Source organism: Triturus cristatus, chromosome 3_2, assembly GCF_964204655.1.
Source record: "Triturus cristatus chromosome 3_2, aTriCri1.1, whole genome shotgun sequence".
Lineage (NCBI taxonomy): Eukaryota > Metazoa > Chordata > Amphibia > Caudata > Salamandridae > Triturus > Triturus cristatus.
The window spans coordinates 54,398,300-54,419,641 of NC_140584.1; the positions used below are offsets into that span (position 1 = coordinate 54,398,300).

At 47.6% G+C, this 21,342-nt stretch overlaps 1 protein-coding gene across 1 annotated transcript in view; it reads right to left on the reverse strand.

The window, feature by feature from the left end:
• Positions 1 to 21,342, reverse strand: part of IGSF9B (immunoglobulin superfamily member 9B) — a 1,286,301-nt gene that overhangs the window by 59,019 nt on the left and 1,205,940 nt on the right. The window lies entirely within an intron of this gene.

The window sequence follows — 21,342 nt, forward strand, 5'->3', positions numbered from 1 at the left end:
CCCATCTTGTGAACCTGTGGGCTGTTCGTCAACCCCATTTCCCCCCCCTCGCCCCCTGATAGTGCAGGTGCTACTTGAAGTTTAGGATGATCCACTGCATACTGACTAGCATCATTGGAAGATGCCTTAGTCTGGGCCAGGAGTAACGACAATATTTCCTCTATTGACGGTAGTCTGTTAATAAAGGCCCCAAAAGGACAATTATCAGTGTTTCCACTCTTTTCCAATACTCAAGATCAGCCCCCAACTCTACACTAGCACATTCACCACAGTCAGGCATTCGACTGGTATCTAGGTCTACTGTATCCCAGGGCCTAGTTACTTGTGTTGCTGGTTTGGTTTTTTGTTTCTTATTAAGTGTTGATTTGAGAGACGCCCCACCCCTAGTTCGCTTTGCTGGCGGTTCATCGCTATTTGAGGGCGTGGTGGCACTAATACTGCAAGGTTTAGCGACCCTCTTCGAGCGGTTAATGGCCTCCTCCCCGCCTATGCATGGTGCAATTGCATTACTTGTAGTCGACGGTGTCGACGTTCCCATCATAGCCCCCTCCCCTGCAGCATTCTGGGGAAGGTTGATACAAATAGTTTGTGCCTCTGTGAGTTCTTGTGACGGGCATACTAACAAAGGTGGTGAGGCGCTGAGAATGGCTCTTTCCCTGTTTGTGCTACTACCAGGTACGGCCAAACACGAATGGTCCATTCCATTAGGGGATTTGGTCACTGCTATACTACCCATGGTATACTACCCATGGATGAACGTTTTTGCGCCACTAGGGTGTCCAGGGAAAGTCTTTTTTCTGTGAGCTGAATCTGGTGGGTCACCAATGATTCAGCTCTAGTCAGAAAGGCATCCAGAGTCCCTGTAACCCCACCACCTACCAGAGAGCCTGTGGCCTTGCGCTTGCTCATTCTACTCTCAAACTTATAATCAGAGGTGTCACAAACAGTACCTTAAGAGTCCTCCCTGAGTCCAACTCCGTAATTGCCTTCTCGCCCAGATGTCAGGGGGGTGGCCCAGCCCTGCCGCGACCTGTCGCGGACGGGCCCGCCCTTGGTCCGGGCTTCATCCCGTGCACGTCCCGCGCCGCAGAGGGAGAGGCTGCGCTATAAGCGCGTTGGCCACGCCTCCTTCTCACTCGCGGCAGCTGCGGTATAGTGCGATGAACTCTGGGGGTTGCAGTCCTCCCGAGTGTGAGTGACAGTGCGGGTATCGCTGAAGTGGCGGCGTAGCCCCTGGGATCCTCGTCCCACCAGGGGTTCTTCAAAGAAGCAGTTGCGGCGTTACAGGCGGCAGGTGGGCACAAACAAACAGGCAGCTATGGTTCGCCGCGGGGGGAGAGGCTGCGCTATAAGCGCATTGGCCACACCTCCCCCTCACTCGCGGCAGATGCGGTATGGAGCGATGCACTCTGGGGGTTGCAGTCCTCCCCTGAGTGTGAGTGACAGTGTGGGTATCGCTGAAGTGGCGGCGTAACCCTTGGGATCCTTGTCCCACCAGGGGTTCTTCAAAGAAGAAGTTGCGGCATTTCAGGCGGCAGGTGGGCACAAACAAGCAGGCAGCTATGGTCCCCCCAATTCCTTCAGGAACTGGAACTGCTGTAATGTTCACCAGGGACAAGTCCCTCAGTACACGGTGCAATGATGTATGCGATTTAAGAACCAAGTTCACGACTTGTACTGCTGAGCGTTCTGGGAGAAAGTGTCCATTCAGAAGCACGAAAAAGACAGCCAGTATACCAATCCAAAGTACCAGGAAAAGTAACCCAATTGTAATCCAGAGATGTATCCAGGGAACAAAGAAGTAAGTCTTTTTTAGCCAAAGCTAGAAAGCATACACTCATAGCTTAAAAGGGAGAGGCGGTGTTGCCAGCTCAGGTTCACCTGGATCTGATGAGAAATCGTCATAATGCACGAAGTAGCCAGACGCCATCCGGTCTATTTTTGGCAGCTCAGCAGGTCGTGTAGAACTGGAAGATGACTCTATCTGTGGCATGTTTACATAGACGTCGTCAATTGTTCTAATTGAAATTTCTATACTTGATGACTGTACAGTTGTAGTTGTTTCAACAGGGAGAAGTATCATTTCTTTGTCGGTCACAGCTTCTCTTTGGACAGCAGAGCCTTCCGTAAATATTAAAGCTTCCATCTGAACTTCCTGTATGGTAGCGAGAGGAGTGCAGTGGCTACCCTGGAGCCCACGTGGTCTACTGTTGAGATTCAGCCACATAGTGTGGTTTGATTAGATCAATTGAGACAAATCTTTTATCTCAGTGACTGGCAAGCTGCAGAAGTAGTACAGTTCTGGTACCTTCAACAGCTAGGACAGGTACAGGTAAGATGGCCCAAATTCTTTTTTATCCAGAATTTTCTCTCTGATCAGGTCCCCTGTCTTCGGGACCCAGCCTGGCCTTGCCGATACTGTTTTCACTTCCCCAGTGACGGTGCGCATAAATGTCTATAATCTAAGACTAGATGATATGAATTATAGGGTTTCATTACGGGAAACAAGAGATTATTCATGGATGAGGTGAATTCTCACTCACACCCTGGTATTCAGGTTGATCTAGGATCTCCCTGAATTGTTTCTTTGCTTCATGCTTTATTGGGTATTGTCTCTGTGGTTGAGGAATAGATTTTAATGGGATTTTGTGATGAGGTAACTCATCATCCCACCCAACATGATTGCTGTAAAGTGTAGGAGCTAACGCGAACTCCCACTCCTGCACGTATGAATTTTTAACTGATTCTGGTACGAGGTCGGAAAAAGCCGGTAAAATAACTTCTTCTCCACTTTGGGCAATCCATTACAAACTCAGGTGGCCAATCCTTTTTGCCCAAAAGAATGTTGTAACCCTAGGTCAGGTTCTCCCAAAAGAGACCCTTTACTTGCCTGGGTATGTCCCCCTCCATTTGGAGCATTATTTCAAATAAACGATGTGGTACACCTCCCCTCGTATCAGGTGTTTTTTTACCGTGATATGCTCATTCAGTGCTACTACCCCCAGATAATCCATCAGGTTCTGGCAAGCTATTGTGACTGCCATGCTGTCCAGCATAGTCACTGCCCGTTCCCCGTTCCGAAGCAGAGTCCTCAGTAGTCTGGGCCTGGGCAATTCTAATTCTAATCCTAGCTACCTTCTTCTTTTTAAATTGAGGTTTTGAAGTCTTTTGTTTGTCTTTCCATTTAATGATGTAGCCCGAAGTGCGATGTGTCTCCCTCTTTGGCTTGACTCGCTCTTCCGATCTGTCCGCTCTGAACATCCGTCTCTCCGAACGGTTTTTGTTGACTCCTGAAAGGAACAAGAGGAACATGTATCAGTATCCTGATACCTGTCAATACTTTCTAATATTGTCAAAGTTTCTCAGATTGTATTTTCTTTTGTTCCTGTTGAGGAGTTCCACCCCGTGACTGTGTTTTATTTATGTTTTTGTTTATCATCCAATTTCTTCTTCGAAGAATCTGGTGCTTGCTTAGAGTTATCTTTTTCAGAACTGATCTTAACTATTGGTTTCCCAGATCTGGCTCCCAGAGTATCTCTACCAAGTGAAGCATATGTATCTTCAATAATCTTAGGCAATTCGCGCTCCTGCTGTGCATGAGTGAATTCCCTCAGGGGTTGGCGTATAGCCACAGCTGCTGTCTCCCCTTTTATGTTACTCAACATAATGGCCAATACCTGGGCAAAATTGCACATCAGCTTCATCTCCAGATCTAAGGCAGGCTCTGCCCCATTCTTATCCTGAATCCGTTTCAGTACACCTGGTATGACTGCTATTGAAGCGTACCATGTCTTCTGGTATATACAGCAGGAAACATTGTACCCCAAGTGAAACAATCTTCTATCGGGGGAGCCATTTCCATTGGCAAGAAAATTGTCAGTATTCTGTGTTTTTCCTGTGGACCTGTATGGGGAAAACTGCTTTAAGCTGTGCTGTTTTTGTGCTATCCAGAATGGTAATTGATCCTGTCTGGTGGGCACCTTTCCCATGACAGCGTTTAGTGTTTGTGAGCTAATACCGGTAGTAACCATGTGTGGTTGTGTCACCTGAGAAGCCCCTGCAGGTTGACTGTTAATGTTCTCATTATCTATTGTGTAAGATTTCTGAAATTTTTTACAAAATCTCTGTATAGTAGGCATATTCCTACTGTTGATAAAGCAACAATGTCTGGACACGGTGTATATGAAGCTAACACAGGCCAAGTCACACCCTCTGCTGAGCAGACCGAGTCTCACGTGTTCTGTGGAAGGGGGATAGGACGCATTTAAACCAATTAATGTGCTCTTGGTAAGTTAATGGGACTTCTAAGTCCACGTATGGGAAATGCTCATCAGGTGGTTCAACTTCAATGTATTCGTGAAACAACCGTGTGTGTTCATCTGCAGGAGGAAATGTAATCCAAATATATAGAATACCCTTTCTGAATACTTCGTGTGCCTCAACCACGAAGGTAACATCTCCACCCGTTGCCCGGAGGCCATGTTGTAATAATTTCATGGTAACTGTCCGTCTGCAATTTTCTGAAATATTTTGGGCAACTATCTGTTCTTCAATGTCCTCAGCTTGTTCAGTCAAGGTTGCAGCAATGGTATTTTAGCGAATTCTTTTATAGAGATGTTTTTAAAAAAACCATTTTACTAGGTTTTCCACATTGCAGGATCATTATACATTGCTGTTTACACTGATTATTTAGATATCACTGTCAGAAATTACAAAGGTCTAGAGTCTTCGTTACAAGTGGGTAGGAGCACAATAACATAAGAAAACTGACGATACGATGAGATCACATCAGTCTTCACTTGAGCCTATTTTCCTCCCGGGGGGAGATTGTCCTTCCCTTGTCGTGTCCTGCGGTGGGAAAAAAAGGGTTTAGGACCCGCTAACTAACTGTAAACTCGGGGACTAACTAGGGGAGAGTTAAGAAGGGTATTGGAGTGGGTGTGTATTTTTTGCTTGTGGCTATGTTGTTGGGGTCGTGGGCTTCTTTGGGATGAGGCTCTCGCCATGGCATTGCGATTTCCCATTTCACCAGAAGGGCGGCCAAGGACGCAAACCATTTTTGGACTTTGGCCTGCCTCCAGCACTGGAATACTCCCAACGCACAGGCTTTCCCATGTGGTAATGTCGGTGAGCCCCGTAACCTGCCTCAGTGTACTGTGGACAGTGTCCCTATAATGTTGTAAGGTGGGGCAACTCCAAAACATATGTTGGAATGTTGCGTCCGCAAAAAGGGATTCCACCTTGGTCCGTCCAGGTCTGTAGAGCTTGGGTGGTATAATGGCTTCTGCCTTGGGGTAGGCCCGCCAGTGGGAGCAAGAGGGTGTACAGTTGGGTGTCGCATGACAATCGATGGGCCCATATCATGCAGGATCTGGCCACTGCCACCAGGATTGAACTTGTCGAGGCCGGTCGGGTTCCTAGCAGGAGCAACCAGCGAAGTGCCGGTACTGATAAGGGCCCAGTTTCTGAGCTAGTTTCCCCACGATGCCGTCCTGCTGTCCATCACGATAGCTATTGAAGCTGCGCTGCAAGGAAATACGCTTTGAATGACAGGACTCCTAACCTTCCCATGTCGATTGGCAGTTGCATCTAGGCCGGGGCGACTGCGCCATCCGTTGCCCCAAATAAGGGAGCAGAGCGAGGTGTCAAGTTCCTGGAAAAAGGAGCGGGTGATGACTGGGAGATTGGGGAAATGGTAGAGGAGACATGGTACTAGGACCATCTTCACCAAGGCTATTCTCCCAATAGGAGACAAAGGAAGAGTCTTCCAGAAGCCCACTTGAGCTCCTATGCCTGCTACGGCCTTGCAATGATTGCCCTAGTAAAGGTGCCCAGAAGAGTGGTAAAGCCTGACTCCCAGATATTGAGGGGCATGTGCGCTTATACCTCGTGTTGGGGTAGGTCGGGACTGAGAGGATAAATAGTGGATTCCGCCCAGTTGATTTTCAACCCAGCCGCAACAGCAAACTCCGCCAGAGTGGCCTAGAGAGGATTGAGGTTCACTGTAATGTCCCAAACATAAAGTAGCAGGCCGTATGCGTACAGGGACACACTATGAGGAACTCCTGCCAATGGGATTCCCCAGTCCTTACCCTCTCCAAGAATATGAACAGCTAGGGGCTCCAAGCTGATTTTGTTTTTAGAGATATGATATGCACAATGCGTGAACTTCTAAACCTCCAAGTTTGATTGACCTACAGCCAATACATAGGGTATATCTACTCAGCTGAGGTGGATTTGTTGCCCTTCCCACTAAGGACGTCTCCGATTTAAATGTGAGTAGGGGTCTCTGAGAAAGCACGAACAAACTACTCACAATTGACAGTTAAATAAGAGACCAACCAATGTTGGCAGCTCCATGTCTTGTAGGTTCTACCAATCTGTAGGATCTGCACATTCTTTGGACAACATAAACAAGGGGTTTGGTGGCAAGTGTGAATCCGGACACCCCCGCAGGATATGTTGGCCTATAGACCAGCTAGCTCACAGTGCCATCGTAAGGCCCCCTAACCTACCAGGGAGCAAATGATTTTCTGGCAACCATGGAACATGTCAACCCTGACCCCTCAAGGGTCATGGAAATAGTGCATAACTTTTTTCTCAGTCACTCGTGCTCACTTATTCTCAGAGAACAGAGAATACACAGTGGGACGCTTTCAATAATATTTATTGAACCAACATTATTCTTGTATAAAATGTGTGTGATGCAGTGATTAGCAGACAGAAGCAGCTAAACGTGATTACATGCACCAAAAGCCTAAATAGTGAAAATCTTGTACATGATGTTCAGGGTATTGTGATAATGTTGTGCGAAGCTAGATGTGTAAACAAGTTTAGTTCCAGGAAAACTAATCCAACATTGTTGTGCACACAAATATGTGCAAAAGGTCACAGCTGAAAATGTTATTTGTGAGGACAATGTAAGAAACAAGCTGCTTCGCTACATGGACCTAACGTGAGTGGAACAAATTAATCTCTTAACTATGGGAGATTTAAAAAACAAGGGTTGATCTGGTAAACAGAGAATAGCTGACAAGTAAACCTTAATAGTAGCTACTGCACATCCCTGTTGCGCTAGTGAAAGAGAGAAACTCAGCACATCAGACAAATTGGCCTGTAAAAGATCAATCGATCTCTCTCCACACCATTTAACAAACATGGCCCACCAACCAGAATATACAGATTTGGTGGATTGTCTTCTGGCTGATAATATAACGTACACCACATCCGGTGGGAGAGAGAAGGAACTGAGGTTGCCCCGTTCAATCTCCAGGCATGAAGGTGCAGGCTCTAGAGGTAGAACCTGCCCCTGCAATTGCGAGAGGAGGTCTGCCCTGAGAGGGAAATGTAGCAGAAGGTGCAATGAGAGGCAAAGGAGATACCCTCACTGGCAATCTGGGGCAATCAATATGACTCGGGCCCGGTCTTGGAGTAACTTCAACAGAACTAGAGGAATCAAAGGTATGGGGGAAACGCTTGAAGAAGCTGTGAGCCCCAATCTAACTGAAACGCGCCTCCCAACGCTCCCTGCATTGGATACTGAAAACTGCACAAAGCCAGGCAGTGCATGTTCTCGTGAGTGGCAAACAGGTCCTACTGAGGAAACCCCCACATTCGGAAAATGTAAAGCACCACCTTCGATGGAGACGCCACTCGTGATCGTCCGAATACTGCTGACTGAGACAGTCCGCACGCACATTCAGTTCGGATTTTTGATTATGCAAATCCAATGGTCCTGAGACCAGGACCAGAGTCTCAGAGCCTCTCTGCAACGAAAATACACTACCCCTCCCTGTTTGTTGATATACCACATTGAGGTAGTCTTGTCCATTAGGACCTAAACCGACTGACCACGAAGGGAAGGGAGGAAGGCCTTGAGAGACAAATGTATTGCCCGCAATTCCAGAAGATTGATGTGAAACAATCTTTCCTCTGGAGACCAAAGACATTTGATCTCCAGATCCCCCAGATGGGCTCCCCACCCTAGAGTGGAGACATCCTTTATCACTGTGGCCACCGGAGAAGGAGGTTGAAGCGGCTTCTCTTGAGAAAGGTTGCCTGGAACACTTCATCACAGCAGATCCGCTGCAGTGTCTCTGGAGATTCTTACCACCTCTTTGCAATCTCCGCTGTGTTAAAAACACTGCCTGAGGAGGCACCACTGGAGGGCCCTCATATGCCAGCGTGCATGGTTGACCAACAGTATGGAGGAAGCAAACAGACCGGGCAGGCGCAAGACTTTCAGGACTGGAACAGTCGCTCCATTCTGAAAAAGGGGAACCATAGCCTGGATGTCTTCAATCCTCTGTAGAGGTGGAAAAACTGGAGTTACAGTAGTGTCCAGTGCTGCCCCTATGAAGTGGTTGCGCTAAGAGGACACCAGGTGAGGTTTGGGTACGTTTATCGAATACCCTAACTCAAACATCAGTTGTGTTGCTACCTGCAAATGATGCAGCACAATCTCTGGCGACTTTTCTTTGAGCAGCCAGTCGACCAGATAGGGAAAAATAGGAATTTCCAACCTTCTCAGATGAGCTGTCATTACCTTTGTGAAGACCCAAGGTGCAGAAGTAAGGCCAAATGGAAGGACCGCAAACTGATAATGTTGAGACCCACATAAAACGGAGATACATCAGATGCGACTTAAGGATGGGAATGTGAAAATACGCATTCTTTAAATCAATCGAAACATCCAGTTTTCCATCTCCAGTGCAAAAAGAACCTGAACCAGGGTCAGCATTTTGAATTTCTCCTGTTTGAGGTAATAATGCAAACCCTGAGGTCGAGGGTCGGCCATAAACAAACGTCCTTTATGGGTATTAGGAAGTACAGAGAGTAGCACCCCTGACCCCTTTTCTGCTACGGAATCACATTGATTGCACCCTTTTGCAGCACAGAGAGGACCGCCTGCTGGAGAAGCAGAAGATGCTTTTCTGAGCAAAAGCCCTGATGGGAGGGAAAGGAGGGAGGAACTCCTGAAAGGGTAGGGCATACCCATTCTCTACGATGTTCAAAACCCAAAGATCTGTAGTAACAAACCTCCAGTGCTGTAGAAAATGGGACACCCATCCTCCCACGGGACAAGCATGCTCTAGGATGGTGGAGCTAGAGCTGCTTTCCTGCCACAACAGCTGGTGGGGCAGAAGAGGCAGAGGAGACTTGCTGCCGTAAAGCACCCTGCAGACTACCTCTGCCCTTTTCCCTGTAGCACCTGTACAAGGGATTTGCCTGCTGCTGCTGTGGTTGTTGCCTGGCACAAAAGGACAAGTTTCTTCCCAAGCTACAAAACTTGTGGAACTGCCCAAAGTTTCTGGGTTGAGATTGACACCCCAAAAACCTCACTGTGGCTTTGCTGTCCTTACAGCGCTGCAGCGCTGACTCCGCTTAAGCCCCGAATAGGCAAGATCCATCGAAGGGCAAATCCAGCAATGTAGCCTGGATATCATGCGAGATTCCCAAACCACGCAACCATGCGTGCCTCCTAGTTGCCACAAACGATCCCATGGCCCTAGCTACCGAGTCGGCCATATCCAGAACAGATTGGATCATTTGGTGGGCAGCAGCTTGGGCATCTGACAAATCCTCAAAGAAATGCCCTTGTACCTCCTCGGGCAACTTTGGGGCAACCTCCCTGGCTGAGTCCATGAGGGCATGGATGTAGCATTTGTGGACTGAAGGGCCATACGCCCTGACAAGAACACCTTCTTTGCCGATTGCTCCATGCACTTTGACTGCCTATCCCCAGGCGTAGATTGGAAGGAACCAGCAGACAGCCTTGAAGAGCATGAAGCCTAGACCACCAAGCTTTCCGGCGAAGGATGGGTGGACAGAAATGCAGGATCACCCGGAGCCACCTTGTACCTCCTTGTCACAGTCCTGGAAACCGCTGGAGTCACATTGGCTTCTGCCAAACATCCAGAATGGGCTTTGTCAACTTCTCGTTAGAGGGAAGCAAAGGTTCGGAAACGGAGGAAGGGGAAGGGAGCTCCTCCGTAAAAATATTAGATTTTAACTCTGCTGTAGGAAGAGGCAACTCCAAGAGGTCTGCAGCCTTTCTGAAAACCGCATGATATGTGGTCACCTCCTGAGTTGGCAGGCTCTTTGGTGATGAAAGCTCCCACTCAGGAGAGGTGTCAAGGCCACTAGCCTCCTGCAAACCCTCAAACTCCAGATCAGGATCTACAATTTCTCCTTCCTCAGCTCCTCCATGTTCCTCCTAGTACTCCTCTTCCTCCAACAGCCTTTGAGGCTCTCTCTGGGATCTCATCCTCAGAACTGGCATTGGTGGTGCTGGTGGCGGTGACTTCGGGATTGGCATCAAAGGGAAATCCATGTGAACAGGAGTCGAAGCCAGTCGAGGTAAAGTCAGCGCTGGTTCGGAACCTGATGGTGCTGGGGATGAACCATCTAGAGGAGCTCGTCCCTTCAAGGACTGCAATGGCATCGGAAATCTCGGTGTCGGAAGAGGCCAACTCCCAGGAGCCATAAGCATGAAAGGCATGAGCGGTGCCTTGGGAAAGCGAGGTGGCAAACCTCCCAGGGAATATGCCAATGGACTCATGGGGCCAACTGGTGCACCAGTAGGGTTCGCAGCTCTGGCGAACAAGCCAAACATAGCATTTAAAACATGCAACTGATCCGATCCCGGAGCCGGAGCCGGGAAAGAAGGATATGCTGGAACACAAGCTCTGGAGACGTTCAAGAAGGCACCAAATTAGGCTTCGGTTGCAGCGCCGGAGACTCCAAAGCCAAAGGTGGATTGGTTGACTTTGGTAACTGTGGAGGTGTCCCTCGGGCCGGTGGAGTCACTGCTCTCAGAGCCAGAGACGGGGCCTGAGACACCCCCGGTGAAGGCGTCGGAGAGATCTCATTCTTACAAATGTCTGGGACTCTAGACACCCATTTCAGAGTCGCATCCTTCGAAGTGTGACACCGAGAACCATGGTGCAGTTTCTTCTTGTGCTTCTTAGACGACCTCAAAGTGTATGGAGTCGGCGACTTCGAGCGGGTCCGTGACATCCTGCTACCTTTCTTCTGCTTTTTGGCTTTGGCCATGAATAATTTGGCCTTCCTCTCCTTCAGCGACTTTGGATTCATGCGCTTGCACGAAGTGCATGTCCCGACATCATGGTTCGATGAGAAACACCACAAACAATCTTCATGGGGGTTAGTGATGGACATGTGGCCCCCACATTCTCTGCATGGCTTGAAACCTGACTTCCTCGGAGTAGTCATCTTCGACCGCTACAAAGTTGCGACAATAGCAGCAAATAAACTCACAGAAATGGAAAGCCTGAGAAATAAAAACTTTACGCATCAATGGCACGGAAAAAAGGGAACTGATATAAGCACGCCGACGAGGACTTTTTATGGCTCCGGTAATGTCATGCGGAGTCGTGTGCGGAGCTCTTCCAATGTGACACCGTCATTGATGTGGAAGAGCTGAGGAGAAAAGTTTCTGTGGAATGGTGCGCATTGGGGTAATTTAAAAGGTATCGATCAGAAAGATTTTTATCACCACTTTATGTTTAATCACGGACAAACTATTTGAAACAGCATGAATACCTAAGATGTCCTTTGAGCCTGTGTCTAACACTTTCACCCTAGAGTCATATGAGTTTTTTAGCCAAATGATTAAGACCCCTGAGGCACAGGGAGATTTAGTTGGGGGAGTATTGATGTAGTAGGTAAAATACCCATACTTATAAGCTCGCTCAATCGACCATGTTTCCTGCAATAGGAGAATTTAGTGAGAATCTATGAATTCACCCCAGTCTGGATCATTTAACTTGGCTTGCAATCCAGCCACATTCAAGGACATACATTTAATGGACCTCCTAGTGCTAAGTTGTTAACTACAGGTGCTGGGATCAAAGCAGGGTCTGAAGGGAAAGCACAGAGAAACAGGTTAGCTTGTCCATAGGTGGAATCACTAATGCCTTTTTTCAACACAGGCAATTGTAAAGACGGGTCAACATAATAACCGGAGTTATGGATGTTAGAAGCAAAATTAATTCAGTGCAAAACAGTACTGCAAAACTTTATAATGGCGGTCAAAGGTAAAAAGCACTAGTGACAAACTGTCACTTGCAGTTCGAGTTGAGTGGAACCCAAGGAGGGTAAAGATGATGCGGGTTCCAGGACCAAGTCCCCACAGTCAGTTAGATTTTAACTGGCTCAGAAAATCTGGGTGAAGAGCTGTCCTTGGTGCTGAAGTGGGAGCCATGGGGGATTTGGTTTTACTGTCTGGATGGTACTGGTGGGGATCCGCGTGCAAAAAGGCGATAACAAAGCCACTGCTGATGTCGGAGGAAGCTTTTATGGAAGTCCCTCAAGGTGCAGCATCGAGTAAAGGGGTGGTTGCTGGCCTGCTGATCAACCAGCCTTGGCAGCGGTAAGCTCAGCAGAAAGTTATTTGGGAGAGAGCACTAGCACTGGGGTCCGGGCAGCAGGCTCCAGTGTACTTTCAGACTCATAACCATCAGCACTGGAGCAGAAAGTGGTGGTGGTGGGAGGGGGTGCATGTACAAAAAGGGCACTTTCTTACATGACCCCCCCCCAAATGAAAGGAATTAGCAACTAACCTATCCCCTGGTAGTTCTCATCATCTAAGAGGAAACACCTAGAATGGCAACCTGCATTGGCATCAATCAATCAGGATTTATAGAGTGGGGCTACTTCACCCATGACGGTTTTGAGGCGCTGTGGGGTCCGGCCCTTTCCTATCAGTTGAATATCCAGTTCTTAAGGTCCTTGCTGAACTGTTGGAGTGACAGAGCTGCTCTGAGGTGTAGGGGCAGGGTGTTTTAGGTCTTAGGTGCCAGATGGGCGAAGGAGTGGTCTCTGATGCACAGCGGATGTGCTAGGTAGCTGCAAGGGAGAGGAACCTGGAACTCAGTTCCCAGGTAGGTTGGTGGAAGTTCACTGGTTTGTTGAGGTACGCCAGTACTTCGTTATTTAGTGCCTTGTAAGCACGGGTGAGCAGCTTGAACAGGCATCTCTTTGCGATGGGTAGCCAATGGAGTTTCCTGATGTGAGGGGTGATGTGCGTCTGCCTGGGGAGGTCGTGGATGAGTTTGGCTGCTGTATTCTGGATGGTCTAGAATTTTCACAAGAGTTGCGTGGTGAATCCTTTGTAGAGGGAATTGCCGTAGTTGAGTCTGCTTGTGACGAGAGCCTGCATGACAGTTCTCCTGGTGTTAGGCATCAGTTCACACCAAGCCTTGCGAGTTCACACCCACGGAGCCACCAGCGGTGTTTGGAGCTAGTGCCGTTCCTCTAGCGCGACTCCGTTTGAATTACTCAGCATGTTCATACGTTATTTTGCCCATCATGTATCTCCATGCGTCTTCGAGGCATTGTTACGCCTCCTATTCTTAGATTCCCTTAATCTACCCGCACACCATGTGAAGGAGCGCTACCACCTTTTTCCCTACTTCACCGTGGCGCGCATTCCTTCGTTTTTTTGACAGCGTATTTGCAACCCGTCAGCTGCATACCTGTTTCCCTGACAACTGCCACACGGGTGGATCAGCACTTTTGATTGGTTCTCCCTACTCACGGCATGTGAAACTAGTCCCCTGATTGGCTTATGTCTTATGACACATTTTTTCTTAATCCTCCTCCGTCCAACCCCGTGGGACCTCCGGCTGCAGGCTCATTCCAGCCCGGTTCCCCGACGGAGAGGTAGGATTTCTGACGCTGGGCTCACTTATCTTCTGTAATTCTTCTTTCGTTTTTAGTTTAATTATGCTTTGATGAAGGCGGCTAATCCCCCACCTTTTATCGATATGTTTGGGCATTGAAGTACACTCGTACAGTCATTTTCAACTTGTTATTGTTTAGACCGATTTGAACAAGAGTGGTTACGGTTTCAACATCGGTCTAACCTTTTGTGAAACGGTGATCTCTGTATCTTCAAGCATATTGTGCATTCACCGATTTTGTCAGTCTCCCTCGTTGTTAGATGACCAACTCACATTTCTCACACTCGCTCATGCCATGTAAGCTCCACATTCCTTAGTAGTCTTACATTTTCTTTTCAGAGCGGTGTTCCTTCCTGAGCGGTCGCCAGGTGGAGGTCAATTTTCCACCCAGTTTTTACGGGTGAGTGGTCCTTGCTTATGGTTTACACTTTCACACCTGTTACTACTTAGCATTTGGGACCAACATTCTTACACTGAATCCTTTTTTGTTTAGGTGATGTTTGAATCATTGAGGAGCCGTACACCCTACAAGCAACTCTGGGGTGCCTACGATATCCTTTGATACGTTTTTCTTTCATTTTTGCAGTAGCTTACCAGGTCCTGATGAAAGCCGAGCCTAGTTAGGCGCCATGGCTGAAACATGTTGACCACTGTCTCATATATTGCTCCATTGGTGATATTGAACTAGTGGGGCTCTCACTTTTTTAATCTAGCATCGGTACGGCGTTGTCTAAGAGATTCCTCCTTGCCGTCCCGTAACTAGTTTTAACACACTCCTATTGCACTATTATTTAATTAGCACTGCATCCCCTACTCACACCCTCTCTTCATTTGTGGATTTAGTCCACCTTTCAGTGCAAAACATAAACACCGTTGAGCTCTTACCTCTCGAAGAGGGGCCTGCGGCCCCCTGAGAGTTTGAGATTTTTCTTTGGGATGAAAATCCCATGTGATGGGGCTTGTTACCCGGGGTGAGTTAGTGATTACGTTCCTAAGGGATTGCTCTTTCACCACGTACATTAGGTTTTTGTTTCCCATTTCACACACCACCTTTTCATTTTTCTTCTTTGCTATTTCAGACCTCAGGGTTTTCAGTGTCTTTAATACTTTGATTGGGGGTATAATCCTGTGCGGTCTTTAAAATGTTCCCTCTGACCCTCCGGTATCTAACCGTTTTGTGACAGAGGGTTAGGCAGAAGCCATCTGAAGACCTTCCTGAGCATTCATAGGGTGAGGAAGCAGGCACAGGAGATGGTGCTGACAGGCTTCTTCATGTACAGCTGGCTGTTGAGGATGATGCCAAGGTGGAGGGCGTGTTCAGTGGGTGTGGGGGTAGGGTCCAGCTTAGGTGGCCACCAATCGTTGTTCCATAGGGTGTCCTTGCCTTTCCAGAAGATGAGAACTTCTGTCTTGTCTGTGTTGCGTTTGAGACAGCTGTTGCTCATCCAGATGGCCACATCCTTCATGCATTTTTAGAACTTGTCTTTGATTAGGTCACTTATCAGGAAGAGAATGAATTTGGTGTCGTCAGTGTAGGAGATGATGTTGAGTCTGTGATTCCTGATGATTTTGGCCAGGTGTGTCATGTATACATTGAAGAGGGTTGGGCTGGGGGATGAGCTTTGAAGTACATCGCTGGCGATGTTCATAGGGATCGAGGAGTAGGTTGAGATGATGATCTTCTGCGTTCTTCCTTTGAGGTAGGATGCAATTCACTTGAGGGCCGCTCCTTGGATTCCAATCTGGTTGAGTTTGTTGATCAGTGTGTAGTGGGATACGGTGTCGAAGGCTGATGAGAAATCGAGAGGAATGAGGGCTGCTGTTTCTCTGTGGTTTAGCAGCATTTTGATGTCATCCGTGGCTGCAATTAGAGCTGTCTCAGTGCTGTTTGTTCTGAAGACAGCTTCATGCCATGGCCAGTCGCTGGTCTGTGTTACACTGAAAAGTCCATACCCTGTAGGGAAATGGACCACCTCCACAATTTGGGGTTCACTCAACTGCATCAGCCATCTGAGAGACATGTTGTCGGTTTGAGCCTTGACGTGAGTCCTAAACAAGTATGGTCTCAGCTTCTTTGGGGACCAAGCCACAGCAAGCGCTGCTCTCTAGGGAGGAGTGGCCTGCTGATATAGGCAACTAGTTGACCTTGGCACTTATCATGTGTTTGTGACAACACTGTCCCAATCCCATGTTCAGAAGCGTCTGTTTGGACAATGAACACCTTTCCACAGTCTGGTGCCTTCAGGACAGGTGCTGAGCACATAGCCTTCTTCAGGGTGTCAAAGGCCTTTTGCCATCCTGTGGTCCAGATGGCCTTCTTAGGCTGAGTTGTGGAGGTAAATTCAGTGAGTGGGGCCACAATGGTCCCATACCCCTTCACATACCTCCTGTAGTACCCAGTCAAGCCAGTGTTGCAGATGCCCTATCTGGCACTTAATGGCCTTGATAGGTAGACCTGCCTGTTTTAGGGCCTATAAAAGGTCCCTCATGTGGACCAGGTGATTCTCCCAAGTGGAATGAAAGACAGTTATATCATCTAGCTCTGCTCCGCCCACAGAGTGTGCGGAGTTGTGCCTACCTCGCGTTCTACGGAGAACGCGGAGTAGGCACAACTCGGCACACTCCGCGGCGGAGAGGAGTTGCCCAGCCCCTGCCTCCAACCCCCCTAGGAGAATTACATTAAATATACTCTAAAGGTTAAAAAAAAGAAACACCTTAACTGCGGCATCCCCGGGCTGCCGTCCTGTCCTCCTCTTCCTTGGTTTCACGATGATCTGCGAATGTGCGCGCTCGCACATGCACATTCCTTGCGAGAAATGCGCAGGCGTATGCGCAGATCATCGTCAAACCGAGGAAGAGGAGGACAGCAGCCCGGGGACGTTGCAGTTAAGGTAAGTGTTTCTTTTTTTAACCTTTAAAGTATATTTAATGTAATTCTCCTGGGGGGGTGGAGGCGGGTGACGGAGCGGAGTTTCCATGGAGTTGGTCCCCAACCCTGTGGACCTCTGCGCTGCGTAGTGCCGCTTTGCCAGCTGCGCCCAAGCTTACTAGATATGCTGTACTAATGTTGCCCAGGCCCAAAAGAACTTGATTCACCAATCTTTGGAAAGTGACAGATGCATTTTTCAGCCCAAAAGAAATCACATTAAATTGAAAGTGGTCTTCTGGGGTTAAAAACGTTTACTTCTTTTCTCCCTGGGTGAGTACAATCTACCAGTAGCCGGATTTTAAATCAAAAGTACTCAAGAATTTGGTTGTACCCAGCTTTTCAATGAGTACATCTGCTCATGAAATAGGGTGTGCATCAGCTTTAGTGACTACATGTAAACCCTTGTAATTGACAAAGAATTCATCACTGGTTTTCTACCTTATGAGTGAGGTTTGGAGACCAGTACCACTGGGCTAGCCCAGGGATTGTCAGAGGGTTCAATCACCACTATCTCCAGCGTCTTGCTTACCTCAGGTTTGATGCAGATTTTTCTATGATCGGATAGTCTGAATATTTTGTTTTTTGACAGGAAGGCTGTCACCAGTGTCCACATCATGGGCACATCATGTTATCTGCGCAGAGGACAAAGAAAAGAGCTCAGCAAACTGGCCTAGGTCTTGCCTGCAGACAGATTCCTGTTGCACAGTCAGAAATTCTGATGAAACAACACCCTCTACTAAACCATCTTGGGGGGTATTTGACAATAAGACAGGGAATGGTTCACCTTCATGTCAGCTTGGTAGTGCCAGCTCTGTCCTGGTGTTGCTTTAGGTGATGCACATGGAGAACTTTATGAGGACTCCTAGCGGTGCCTAGGTCTACCAAGTAGGTGGCTTCCCCTTTCTTCTCCAAAATGGGATAGGGCCCAGTCCACTGGTCTTGAAGGGCCCTGGGAGCCACAGGTGCCAATCTCCTTGCCAACTGACCTGGTTGGTACTCAACCAGTCCTGACTCTTGGTCATACCTGTGCTTGATAAACTTCTGGCTGGCCTCCAAATGTTTTTTGCTCTCTTCATGTACTCAGTCACACGTGAACGCAGGCCCAGTACATAGTCCACTATGTCCTGTTCGGGCTCTTTCAGAGGTTTTTCCATCCTTCCTTTCTTTGCCAGACTTCGAGGACCCCTTACAGGATGGCCAAACAAAAGTTCAAAAGGGCTGAATCCAACCCCCTTTTGTGGCACCTCCCTGTAGGCAAACAAGGGTCAAGGTAACAGGATTTCCCATCTCCTTCTGAGTTTTTCAGGGAGGCTTATTATCATGCCTTCCATGCATGGTTTTGTTGAACCTTTCATCTAAACCATTTGTCTGGGGGTGGTGAACTTGTAGCTCACTCCACATTCATGCCAAATAGCTTTTAGGTATGCAGACATTAAATGTGTCCTCTATCAGAGACCACCACTTTAGGGAACCCTACTCTGGTGAAGATACCAAAGAAGACCTTTGCCACTGCAGGGACAGTGACAGTCCTGAGGGGAATTGCCTCTGGGTACCTAGAGGCATGGTCCACTACCACTAGAATACTAAAATGAATCTGTTCCCAGATACAGTTTGAGGGTCAAGGGGACTAACAATGTATATCCCTACCCTCTCAAAGGAAGTCCCAACCAATGGAAGTGGAATTAAGGGAACCTTTGGTGCTGCCTCTGCTTGACAGGTGACAAAGGAGCGTCAAAACTCCTTCACTTTTTCAGACACCTGGGGCCAATAAAAATGGCCAACCAACCTGTCCCAGATGTCCAGCTAGGGGGATGGCATGTGCTAAGGCCAGAAAACGATGTGCACTTGGGGAACCACCACTTTCCTGGCAGCCCCTGGTTTGAGGGCCCTGGCCTCAGTGTACAGAAGGCATCTTCCCAACAGACCCTATGGGTGCCACTAACGTCTCCCTCTTCTTTACTGGCAGCTTGCTGCCTAAGGCCTAAAAGAGTTGGGCAGGTCCTTTGCCCTTGGCATAGGTCCTCTCTAGAGGGTCCCTTTGCACTTAGGAGCGCTACGAAGCCAGGCCAGACTCCTTCAGCAGCAGTTCCCTCTCAAGCATCAGGGCTTCACCCTAAGGAGAACTTTCCCCCTGGTTCTGTGACCTCTTCAAGGCTGCCTTAGCAAACGTCTTGCCCTTTCTCTTGCTTTGGTGCACTATTTAAGGATCCAAGCTCCCATGACTACCCTGATTTGCTGCTTTTGCTCTTTTGGAACAACAGCCCCACTCAGGGAGTCCCAGCATCTCTGCATGAGCCTTTCTTTCAAATTCTGCCCAAGCATAAGTCTCCAGATCATTTCCCAAGACACTCTACATTAATGGCATGGGACACAACAACCTTCTTTGGGCCAATAACCCCTCCTCACTCTAAGCTTACCAAGGCCATTGGATGGAGCTTAGTCTCATTGCCAGCATTGGTAACCTGATGACTAAAACCAAGTATCATTGGTCTGGGGAAATCAGTCTACAAGCCACCAGATTACTACTGGCGCCAGTAGCCCTCAGAGCCTCTACCTCAGTCCCATTTATTTCAGTATTTTGTCTATACTTCTCCTGGCTTGGAGGTAAGACAACCAGGGCTTCAATATCCACCACATCTAGGGAAACTAAAGTTGCCTCAGCGTATCCTCTGGCCTTCGACTCACCCTCCTGAAATTTTTGTGGGCATTTTGAAAACTCATTTTTATTCTGGTTGTTGCTCATCTCTTTCCCCTGCTGGTAAGTATGAGCACCCTTGTTTTGTTTGGTCACTGCCACCATGAGTCTTTCTGGACACCTTGGTTCTAACCCATTTGGCAGCTATCCTCCACAGCTCTCTGGGAAAAGAAAACTTGGAAACCACCAAATGCTGATGCAATTTCTCTGTGGTACAGTTAGTTAAAATGTGTTCCTTCATAATTAAATTATATAGCCCATCATAAGTGTACACCTCATTGCCTTTATTCAAGCGGTCTAGTGCTTTGACTGAAGAGTCCACAAAGTCCACACATGTCTTGTTTTGACTTTTATTGGTGTCTCTAAACTTCAATCAGTATTCCTCTGTGATGAATCCAAAACCTTCTTTTAAGGTGTCCTTCATATGCTGATAGGACTCGCCTACATCCTCTTTAAGGATCAGAAGTCTATCACAGAGAATAACTCCCACAGTAGGGAGCCCTAGTGCAGTGATCTAGCTTCCTCATTTTGCAGGCCCTATCAAAGGCTGCAAATAATTTATCAATGTCATCACCATCACTAAAATTGGGGACCATCCCTCTGGGAATTTTAGGGTAAAAAGATTCCTCTGTCTCCCTTTTAAAATTGCTGCCACCATTATCTTTGGGCTTCAAGTTCATCTTAACCCTTCTTTCTTCAAGGGCTGGTTTCCTTTCCTCAAGTTCAATATATTTCTCCTCTAGTATGAGGAGATCAAGGTCTTCCTCAAGGCTTGCTACCACAATACCAGTAGAGGTTCTGCTAGAGTGACCCTTGACCCTTCCTACTTGTGAAGGGGATCTGGGACAAGGTGGAGTGGTTTGGTCTTCACCTTCTTCCCCATCATCTTCAATTTTGGCTAGGTCATCACCATCACCAGCTTCAAGGTCCTCCTCTGAGTAATGGCCATCCCTAGATAGTTTTTGTTTTTCATAGAAGCTGAGGGATTTTTCAAGTTCCTCCTCTTTAGATGTCATTCTATAGCAAATACCCCTTGCTTTGCACAAAACCCTCAGATCACTGATCTTCAGGGCTAGGATGACTAGCAGGTTGACATTCTTACCAGCCTCCATTATGCCTAACCTTTTACTTGAAAGTTGCGACCTTTTTTAAACTTACAAAAAACGTTTGAACCTTTTTCTAACTTCCTAAGTCTTTTTGTCGTACTACTGGAATGGGAGGGCTATACAGGGCCCTTCAATTCTAATTTACACCCCTGTAACATAAATGTAGGAAGGTGAAGTATTATGTGGTGATGCTGTCTAGGCTTCACCATGCAATACTCTCATTATACCCCAAAGATGGTCCTTGGATTCACAATAATAAATCCTTAGCTCAGTCCCGGTAGGGTGGTAAACAGCAGTCAGACTTTACTAGAGGACCTTTAGTTAAGCATTTCAGAGTACCAATATAGATGATAAGAAATTGACACAACACAAAGGAAATGACAACAATTAATGAAAATAAAGTAGATTTCTACATACATTGCGATACCAAAACTAAGTCAATTGAAAAAGTAGAACCCGAGTTATGGATTTTAGAAGCAAGATTAAATCTGTGCAAAACGGTCATTTGAAGATGTATCATTGCTGTCAATGGTAAAAAGCACTAGCGGGAATCTGTCACTTGCAGTCGAGCTACGAGTAACTCAAGGAAAGTAAAGGTGATGCGGGTCCTAGGAACGAGCTACAACAGTCAGTTTGATTTTACCTGTCTCAAGACGCCCGGGTGCAGAGTTGTCCTGGCTGTCCTTGGTGCTGAAGCAGAAGCCGCAGGGGAGCTGATTTAACCACTCACTCAGTGCTGACGGGGAACCAGGTGTAAAAAGTTGACAACGAAACCACTGCTGATGTCAGATGAAGGTTTTGCGAAGTTCCCCCGAGGTGCAGCGTCGAGTAAAGGGGGTGGTTGCCGGGCTGGGGACCAACATGTCTTGGCAGCGGTAAGCTCAGCAGAAAAATATTTCAATGTCC